This window comes from Tenrec ecaudatus, unplaced genomic scaffold (assembly GCF_050624435.1).
Source record: "Tenrec ecaudatus isolate mTenEca1 unplaced genomic scaffold, mTenEca1.hap1 Scaffold_717, whole genome shotgun sequence".
Taxonomy (NCBI): Eukaryota; Metazoa; Chordata; class Mammalia; order Afrosoricida; family Tenrecidae; genus Tenrec; species Tenrec ecaudatus.
In genome coordinates this window covers 196196-203410 of record NW_027459611.1, presented here as the reverse complement: position 1 = coordinate 203410, position 7215 = coordinate 196196, and the positions used below count along the sequence as shown (strand labels likewise).

Sequence of the window (7215 nt, the reverse complement as noted above, 5' to 3'; positions counted from 1 at the left end):
AAGGGTTGCTATATGTCATAATTGATTCCAGAGTAGTGAGGTTTTCTTGATTGATATAAATAATTTTTGGTGAGTATTGAAAAAACCAGTCAATATTATTTTTAATACACATCAAAGAAGGTCCACATTAATTGTTCACACAACCCTGCCACCTTCTTTCTTTATTCCCTTGCCTCTCACTCTCCTTTCTTCCTCCCTATGGTCTTTTATCTCATTCTTTTTCTTTCAAGGGTTAGCCTAGGAGTGGGGAAGTCTGAGTAATTCTTAACCAAAAGACTAAATTGGGGTTGCCGCCGCGGAGCGGAGTGGAGCTGGTTGCAGTCACGGAGCTCGGGTACCGAGCGGGCTGGGTCTATGGTCGCTCCGCGGGTCGCTCCGCCGGCTGGTGCTTCTTCATCAGGACAAGCTGTGTTCCATGGCAGGGAACTTTTGGCAGAGCTCCCACTATTTGCAATGGATTTTGGATAAACAAGACCTTCTGAAGGAGCGCCAAAAGGACTTAAAATTTCTCTCAGAAGAAGAGTATTGGAAACTACAAATATTTTTTACAAATGTTATTCAGGCATTAGTTGAACATCTTAAATTAAGACAGCAAGTTATTGCCACTGCTACAGTCTATTTCAAGAGATTCTATGCCAGGTATTCTCTGAAAAGTATAGATCCCGTATTAATGGCTCCTACTTGTGTGTTTTTGGCATCCAAAGTAGAGGAATTTGGAGTAGTCTCAAATACAAGGTTGATTGCTGCTGCTACTTCTGTATTAAAAACTAGATTTTCATATGCCTTTCCAAAGGAGTTTCCTTATAGGATGAATCATGTATTAGAATGTGAATTTTATCTTTTAGAACTAATGGATTGTTGCTTGATAGTGTATCATCCTTATAGACCTTTGCTCCAGTATGTGCAGGACATGGGCCAAGAAGACATGTTGCTTCCCCTGGCATGGAGGATAGTGAATGATACTTATCGAACGGAGCTTTGCCTACTGTACCCTCCTTTCATGATAGCTTTAGCTTGCCTACATGTGGCCTGTGTTGTACAGCAGAAAGATGCCAGACAATGGTTTGCTGAGCTTTCTGTGGACATGGAAAAGATTTTGGAAATAATCAGGGTCATTTTAAAACTCTATGAACAGTGGAAGAATTTTGATGAGAGAAAAGAGATGGCAACTATTCTTAGTAAGATGCCCAAACCAAAACCACCTCCAAACAGTGAAGGAGAGCAGGGTCCAAATGGAAGTCAGAACTCTAGCTACAGCCAGTCTTAGAACATTCCGAAGATTTTCATAGTGGACCACTTGGAAATAAACCATTGGACAGATTTCAGTAATGTCTTCAATGGAACACAAATGAAAATGAATAGTTGGTTTCTGTCAAGCACTTTGGGAAGTGATTTATTTTTGCAAAATAATTTTCCTTACCTGGTTTGATTTTACTGCATCATTGATTAAAACCTCTTAATTATAAAAATTTTGAAAGTTTCTAAGGAACCTGCAGATAGACAGACATAGACATATCAAGATTTATAGCTCTTTGATTAGTATAATTTTTAAGTTGAATAATATAATTTTAAAATTTGGATTTGTAGCTTTTTATTAAGTCAGGAAACATGAACACAATTTGTTTTAAATCCTCTTTGGTCACTGAAGGACCAGAACAAGGACAATAAAAGTCAAACATCTGAGGGCTTTTTTCCCTCTTTAACTTAATTTTAAAGCTGTATTTAAGGAATCAAATCTTACAAAATCCTGGAAGATTTTGGTAATGATGTTGATGATTTCAGGGAAAATAATCAAGTACCTATTGATTTAAAAGTATATTTTATTCAATAGTTTTGGTGTCTTGCCAGGGAAGACTCTAGCCCAGTTCTAGCAGAAAAGTGCAATATGTACAGCAAGCATATTTTGATGTTTTAAAAGTTATATTAATTCTGTAAACATTTTAAAAGGCTGGGCAAACTTTAAAAGAAAAAAAAAGATCCTACATGAAGTTATTTGCAATTGAGTCACAGTTAATCAAGCATTTAAAATTTTTTAATTGGCTAAAACACCGATTATATGGTTAAAATTTGGTAAACTTTCAATGTTAATTTTTACTGTACTGTGAAAAAAATTTTATAATACATACATCCCTTACTTAATTTTTCTGTTTTAGTGTGACTTCACAAATTTACTATAGATATCCTGAGCCAAGAACACAATCAGGTTTCGGGCCAGTTTGATACTGGCTGTTCTTAATTCTGATATGAGTGGAGGAGTTCAGGCTCAATGTCATCTCAGTGGGACTGTGCTGTCTGTGGAACTCAATGAATTAATAATTTTCTTCAGACTTGAAGGAGAGTGGTAAATAAGTTAAGGAGTTAAAGGATGTCAGTGTACAATTTAAGGGTTCATTGTGGAAAATGGATTATTAAATGTTGAATTCCTGGTATAAAACTGCAAGAATAAAAGAAAGTTCTCCAAAAAAAAAAAAAGACTAAATAGGTTTTATTGTTGGTGTTATTACTTGGGTTAAATTTTTTTCTTTTCTCTTCTTCTATTGGTTTGTGTCATGTAACCCAGAAAATGAGGAAACATTTGGAACATCAAAACACTATCCTTTCTCAGTAGACTACAAGCATTAAAGGCAACAGAGATAAATACTCCAATAATAACAATAACATACAAGGATAGCTAGAGAGATAAATAGATAGATAGAAAAACCACAAAATCTGAGCAGTTGTGGGAAGGAGAATGGGACTAGCCCCATGAATAAATATAGGTTTGCCAGAGAATAGTTCTATATACATATTAGCATATACTACAAATATGTTCATGAATATAATAGTGCATCCAGGAGGCATAGTTATGAAAATGTCTTAGGTATAACAAAACCCCTTGAGGGAGCGTGTCCTAAATATGGGGGATCAGGAACATAGCTCTGAGAGACCTCAAGATCAATTGGAACAAACTAGCTCACAAAGACAATGTTCTGTATCCATCAGGGAAGTGACTGGGGTCTTCAAAAGCTAGTGAGTAGCAAACTAAAAGTCGGTTCTTGGTCTTACCCTATGTGTTGGACAGGGTTCTCTAGAGAGAGAAAACCATATTGCTAGTAATTATATATAAATATATTAAAAAGCTAGATATACAATAGAAGAAATGAACCACTAAATTATATACAGATAGATAACACAAGAAACTAACAGTGAAATTATAAAACAGTGAGACACTAGCAGTCCTTTAAGGCTTGAGAGCCGCCAGTTGCCAGTCCCTTTCTGTAGAGAGAGCTGGGCTATATATACCCAGGCAGCAAACAGCAAGGCAAGTCACCAACTGTCACCAACTGTCGGTCCCCAGCTCCAGAGATGAACATACCAATCCTGTGGGATTAAATGGACCTCAACTTACAGCGACACAGTCCACAAGCTAGGCATCCCACAGGTAGTGTACCCCTTTAAATTGAGGCACAGAACAAGCAAGGCGAGGCTCACGAAACCATCTATCCCTCTGCCCTTCGATTAATCCTACTTGTGTTTATCGGCTAGGCTGGCACTATAAACTATTGGACCCTGTCTGGAGCAAATAACAGTGAATAAAATCAAGATGCCTGGCAACAATTAGTCCAAATCAGTAATGGACTATGCGTACCTCAGCCTCTATGATGCTAAGGTCAGAAGAACTAAAAGGTGCCTGCCTATCACAAACAGCTGCTCTGAAAGGGATCATGGTACATGATCCTAGATAGAGTGGGGAGTAATGTGTCAGAAAACTGAAAGTCATACTACTACTACCAATAGTAATAATAATGATAAAAGATGAGGTTTATTGGTTAGATAGACTAGTGAGATCCCCACTACTATGGTCCTTCATCACCCTTCAGGTCTGGAACTGAATTCCACCCCCTGAAAAATAGACAGGTTTATAAAGTGAACCTTATGAAAATCAAAGGTTGCAGCCCTCAGTATGGATTACAACTCAATGTCAAGAAGACACACATCCTCACAACTTGATCAATAGGTACCATGATAAATGGAGAAGTTTGTTGTTTTTTTATTTGTTGTTATTTGTTGAAGTTGTCACGGATTTTTGTCTTGATGAGGTATATAATCAATGCTCTTGGAAGCTGCAATCATGAGATCAAATGATGCATTGCGTATGGATACATTTGGTGCACAATACGTCTGTAGAGTGCTAAAAAGCAAGGATGTTACTTTGAGGACTAAGGTGCACCTTACCCAAGCCATAGTAATTTAAATTGCCTCATAAGTATGTGAAAGTCAGACATTGAATAAGGAAGGCTGAAGAAGAATTGATATGTTTGAATTGTGGTGCTGGTGAAGAATATTGAAAGTAACATGGACTGCCAAGGGAACAAACAGATCTGTCTTAGAAGAAGTATGGCCAGAAGGCTCCTTAAAGGCAAGGATGGTGAGACTTCCTCTCACATACTTTGGTCATGTTATTAAGAGAGACTAGTCCCTGGAGAAGGACATCATGCCAGGTGAAGTAGAGGGACAGGGAAAGAGAGGAAGCCCCTTAAGGAGATGGATTGACAGTGACTGAAACAAGGGGCTCAAGCTTGGGAACAATTAGGAGAATAATTCAGGGCTAGGTAGTGATTCTTTCTGTTTGGCATAGGGTCAATGTGGGTTGCAACTGGCTCAATGGCACCTGATAAGAACAACTACACCAAAATGAATCATAGCACTGAGGAGCACACATTCCTCAGAACCATCAACCATTCAAAAGCTAATAGGCAGTATTTGCCCAAGGCCAAATTCAAAAGGCAGGCAAGGTTAGGGGAGAAGGGTGAATGAAAACAGGAAGCAGAGTTTCAATGGCATGAGTGATATTACATTGCAGGAGATTGTCATCAATGTCACATAAAAAAACGAGTATAAATTGTTATGTGCAAAGCTGATTTTCTCTGTAAATCTTAACCCACCTTACAATTAAAAGTTTCTTTTTTTTAAAAAAAAAGACACCATAGTTCATATAATAGACACAGCCAAAGATCTCCTGGACAATTCTAAAATGATCTCCCAAATGATTTGGGTAGTTAGCCCTCCCCAGGGAGTTCTACCCATTGAAACGCTGGGTGGTTATGGCTGCAATTATATTTCAGGCCAGAAGAGGCAGCAGAGGCCTGGTTGTTCAAATGCTGCAAAACTACCAGACAATGGGCAAACAGTTTCTTTCCACGGACGACTAGCGGCTCTGTCATATCCATGTCTGGTGTTCAACACTTGGCGACAGAATCCAGCCCGCTGGGTTTGGGTGGGGTCTGTTTCTCACCCATGCTTGGCTTGGGATTGTTCTATGGCATCCACTAAGTGGAGTCCTTTCCTTTCTGATGTCCCAAGAAAGCTGTTTTCTCCTTTTTCCTCTCTGGCCCTCTTCCCAAGAACCCTGGGGTTCACTCTGCTTTCCTCTGGTTGATGTTTCTCAGGCAGTTACTTGACCTTGGTTCATCTACTGCAGGTGACCATTTGCAAGGAACTGTACCGTCCTTGGATGGTGTTGTTCATGAGCTAGGCTGCGAACTATGGGTTAAAGGTTTGAGTTCACCCAGAGGTGCCTTCCAAGAAGGGCCTGGTGATATGCTTCTGGAAAAAAACTCACCTCAGCCATGGAAAATTCTAGGGACCGGACTTCTCTAACACACTTGGGCTCTATGTGAGTCCGAGTTGACTCAATGGCAATTGGTTGCTGGTATTCCTGTAAGTAGAAGACAACAATCTTTAAGCAGTCCCTCTTGGATTCATGGGAGGAGGATGGCTTCCGCTGAGAGAACTTCTCAGGGCTCCAAGGGCTCAATGATCTTACAAAAAATGAGAGAAACGATGAGCCTGATGACAGATGATATTGCTATGCAGGCCCCGTTTCAGGATGCTCAAGGTTCCAGGTCTTTCCCTGACTCACAGTGGAGCCGTGTTAGGTTCCAAATAGAAGGTCACCCTTGCTCCCAGGACCTGGAGCCTTGTAGCTGAGCAGAGCAGTCATGATGAGAAAGAGGACCCAAGGGGGAAGTCAGAGGGCTGCTTCATTTGTCTCGTTGTCAAGCAAATAAATGTTTTGGCAGGAAATTTCTCTTCAAGAGTGTTCTGATTTCTTGAAGGAAATCTTCTGAACCATTTCCTCAGGGGAAAACCACTCAACTACCTCTGGAAGGAAGATTTTTCTCCTTCCAAGCTTACCAGGCTGTGCTAACTCACAGAGGAGGTGTGACTAGCAGGCAATGAAACTGATTTCCAGACTCCTATGAAAACCAGCAAGTGCTCGGCTGCTAAGTGAAAGGCCGGCAGTTGGAAAACCCCAGCTGCTCTGCAGGAGAAAGTGGTGGCTGACTGTGTCTGACAAGATGACAGCTTTGGAAACCCAATGGGGCAGTTCTCCTCTGTGCTCTACAGTTGCTTTCAGTTGGAGTGGACTTGATAGTGATAGAGCTGATCTTTTTTTCCCCATGAAAATCAGCTTGCACGAATACATGTGCATTCATGGATGTCTGTGTCTGCTTTGGCATGCATGTGCAAATATGTGCCTATTTGCACGTGGATGGATACGTCTGTGAATGTGGGCATCTCTATTTACTTTGCCATGTGTGTGCACATGTCTGCCTTTGTCAGTATGCATGCGGGCTCAGGCAGCATAGAGAGATCACAGAGAAACTTGGAGAGAAAGAGAAAAGTAACCTATTTTCTCATGGGTCTCCCATACCTGACGGTCTACTGGCATCCACCGCCACGAAGACCAGAGATCACTTCATGCCATGTGTCCAGCTGCCCATTGCTGGTTGAGGACAGTCACCAGGGAGGCAAGTCAGACTGGCCTCGCCATCCTACCACCCACCTGCAGGAGTGATTCCCACCATCTGTCCTGGAGCCCCTCCCACCTTACTCAGCCTCCCTAGACATTGAGTGAAAGGCGTTTCCAACGTTTTTACATAAAGATTTCTGAGATTGACTGAAGAAATGATTTCATTTGACAAAACATGAAGCTTTTAATTTAAAGATTTGAGGCAAGTGCCCTCCAGAGAAGGGGACACAGGACGGGGCCATGCTCCCTTCCGGTATGCACGGGGGTTGCTATGAGTTGGAACCAACTTGATGAGCACCTGCCAGCAACAACAACATCCAGAAATTGTCCAAACTTCTGTGGCCTCAACTCGGAAATGAGAATATTAACATTGCCTCCTAGAAAGAACTCAAGGTATGTACAATTGGTTAATAGGCGTT

The 7215-nt window shown here is 40.9% G+C and overlaps 1 pseudogene; it reads left to right on the top strand.

Moving 5' to 3' along the window:
• Window positions 1-354: 354 nt before the first annotated feature.
• On the top strand, window positions 355-2453 carry LOC142436861 (cyclin-C pseudogene; annotated as a pseudogene).
• Window positions 2454-7215: the final 4762 nt, after the last annotated feature.